Here is a 3,485-nt window from a genome sequence, read left to right as displayed (position 1 = left end):
AAAGCTTAAAAGTGTTCATAATAATTTTAAAAACAATACTAGCTGCCTATTTAATTTTAAAAACAGCAAAAAATATCCACCTCCCTTTCCATTTCTTATAAGGAGTCTTGAAGTTTAAATCTCCTCAGTGTGACAGCTATGTTTGCTTTGATCTGCTTAGCTCTTGGAAGTCCAGGGGCTCCGGGCTGCTGGCCCCATGCTGCCCAGGATCCCTAGGGACAGCTCTGACTGCCATTAGAGAATTTTTTCCCGAGAACCCCCTGTAACATTTTGTGAACCCCCAGGGTTTGTGAACCCCAGTTTGGGAACCACTGGCCTAGAATGACCAGACAGTGAGCATGAAAAATCGGGACAGGTGGGGGGTAATAGATGCCCATCTAAGAAAAAGCCCCGAATATCGGGACTGTCCCTATAAAATCGGGACATCTGGTCACTCTGGCTCTGCCCCAGCTAGCAGACGTGGCCTGGCTCCTTCCTGAAGGGACCTGCTGCCTTTCAAATGCCCAGGCTGTTAAATCTCACCGAGCAGTCCGGCGACATTAACAACAGAAAAAACAGGGGAGATGATTCATAGCACTGACGATGAAACCTGCACCATTAACTGGGCAAAACCCTTCTATATGCTGCAAGTACCAATTGTCCTATGCCGTGCCTCAGGGCTAGGTAATAAAATAAGACTTTTTCCTTCTCTACCGTTTTTACAAATTTTTTTGATGAAGGGTTTTATAAATGGAATATACTTCAATTACACCGTTACAACACATTATTTGTGTTTTCATCTATTAAGTAAAAACTGGCTTATGTATGACTAGCAATTGAAATGTTAAATTCTGTTTAATTTCTATCTCACTTTTTCTCACACATTTCCTGCCCTGATATGATTTTATTGTTACAGCTTGAGTTTTATAGCCATTCCTTTGCTCATTACCTTGGTATATACATGGTTACACCTTTGTAGCCCACTTATTATTTCTAAATAAAAAACATAACAGAGAGGAGCTACTTAAAAAATACCACAAACTAGTGATAATTTTTTCTCCTGTTTTTTCTGTATCAGAAAGTTTTATGTTTCAGCCACCAAAGTTGATGGAAGATTTGGAATAAATATTTGCAAATTATGTAGAGGAGAATAAAGTGGGATGGGTAGGTAAATATGCATAATGACAATAAAATGCCTCAAGTATAACCATTATTGATGGTGGTAGAAGGGAGCTGAATCTTGTAGGTAGTTATGTAAAAGGGAGAATTACAATATAAAGTGGTAGACATCTTTAAATTTAAAGATCATGCCCAGCCTATCCCACCCCCAAGTTAACAAGACACAAGTATCAACTTCTCATTGTTTTACTCATATGTGTTGAGGTAGTGGTATAACAAACAGGTAGAGTTGGCAACTGCTTTTCATTCCTCTGTTGGGTTGGCGGGGAGCCCATTGGGAGCAGTTTGCCTATGTACATAGGGACATCCTTTGTATCATCCTGAAAGATCTTGATGAAAATTTCACAGAGAAATTCAGCAATCGTCTCGTGAAGGTTTCTAGGGCTGGCTGCCTTATTTCTTCCTCTGGGGTAGGATGCTTTCTCACTTTGGTCTCTGATGAGTTTGGCTGGCATCCTTGCAATAAACAGGCTAGCAACACGTGGGCCTAAGTGGCTTCAGGATGTCAGTAGCAGCTGTGCTGTCTGTGCCTTTGTTACCCTCCGGAGCGAGATACTAGCTAAAACCATCACCATCCGTGGAAAACTGCTAGTATTAAATGCCATTGCCCTATATCGGTGGTTCCCAAACTGGGGTACGTGAAATGTTACAGGGGGTTCTCGGGAGAAAAAATTCCCTAATGGTGGATAGAGCTGTCCCTAGGGACCCCGGGGCCAGCAGCCCGGAGCCCCTAGACTTCGAAGAGCTAAGCAGATCAAAGCAAGCATATCTATCGCACTGAGATTTAAACTTCAAGCCTCCTTATAAGAAATGGAAAGGGAGGTGGAAGAAAGAAATGTGAACTTTGGCAGCTGTATACCCATGTAATTTGTATCAACCAAAGTTTGTAGTACAGATATGTCCTTGGAATTTAACATATTTCATCTCTGGAGTGGATAATGTAATACTTCTGCAATCTAGCCGGCTCAGTCAGCAAATTAATATAAATGTGAGGAATTTTGTCAAAATTCACAGCTACTTTCCTCTGCTCCTTCCCCCATTAGATCTCACATTTTTGTGGAGATCTAACATTGTTTCTCCCTTGCAGTATCAGTCAAATATTTTGGCTTTTTAAAGTGAACTGTTTTACTGCTGGGGTAAGTTCTATAGAAAATCTCCAAAACTTCAAAAATATACCTTGCAAAACAAAAGTTTGAACTGGTGACATTATAAATATCAGTAATAATTTTTTATCCTGTTTTTAAGGGTGGCAGCAAATGTCAATTGTTCGACTAATCCAAAGGTTCTTGTATTATGAGAAGGGGTAAATAACACTTCCTTATTTACTTTATACCACTCATGATTTTATAGACCTTTCATATTCCCCCCGCCTCCCTTAGTCGCCTCTTTTCCAAGCTGAAAAGTCCCAGTCTTATTCATCTCTTCTCATACGGAAGATGTTCTATACCCTTAATAATTTTTGTACCCTTTTCTGAACCTTTTCCAATTCCAATATAAATTCTATCCAGAAGAGTAATCAGAGGTAGATATGAAAGATGAATGCGGGGCTTCAGCAAAGAGATCCTTGGGTAACACACTAGTGAGAAGTGTAGTCAAGAGCTAGGCTTAATATATTTAGAGTACTGTGTTTTCTCTCCCATCATAACAATAAAAGCAGTTAGAAACCAGGCATTCCTACCAAAGGCAGGCAACTGGACTAGTAGGTATATCTTGTAGTATAAACTGTGGGTTAATTGGGCGCTACTCAGCTCTTGCTGGTCTAGGTCGTGCTCCTTAAGTCAAGGTTGAAACTATTTGGTGAGGCAGCACCAAGAAAAGCTTGAACTGCCACTGTTTGTGGCTTTGTGTAAATAAATATTGCTGTCTGGGATGTCAAGTTATTAGCTAAAAGAAGAGTTTGGTGGAAAAAATGATCCCCATTTAAAAAAAAAAGTTCTTCTAAACTTTCTTTAAAAAACATCTTTCCTACTAAATTTAGGTGTTTTTTGTTTTGTTTTGTTTTTTTATTTTAGGTACAGATTCTAAAGGATGATGTCATTATTAACCTGAAAATTAGCTAGTAAAGCTATCTGAACATGCTTTTTGGGGTAATAAATGATGAGGTCTGTTTATTATGGAGTATGATTTGGATGAGAAATTTATTAATCTTACTCTTGTACTGATAATGGCTCTTCATCTGAAAAATTACACTATATACTGATTGAAAAAATGTTTTCTTTGATAACTTTGACTTTTTTCTCCTAGCTTCACAAATTAAGCACCTTAGGAAAAACAAATCATGACAAGACGTGAAGCATTTCTACAAGTTGTATCTACAGATACTGTTG

This window comes from Chrysemys picta, chromosome 2 (assembly GCF_011386835.1).
Source record: "Chrysemys picta bellii isolate R12L10 chromosome 2, ASM1138683v2, whole genome shotgun sequence".
Classification (NCBI taxonomy): Eukaryota; Metazoa; Chordata; order Testudines; family Emydidae; genus Chrysemys; species Chrysemys picta.
The sequence above is the reverse complement of the archived record's forward strand: the minus strand, read 5'-3'. Positions refer to the sequence as shown.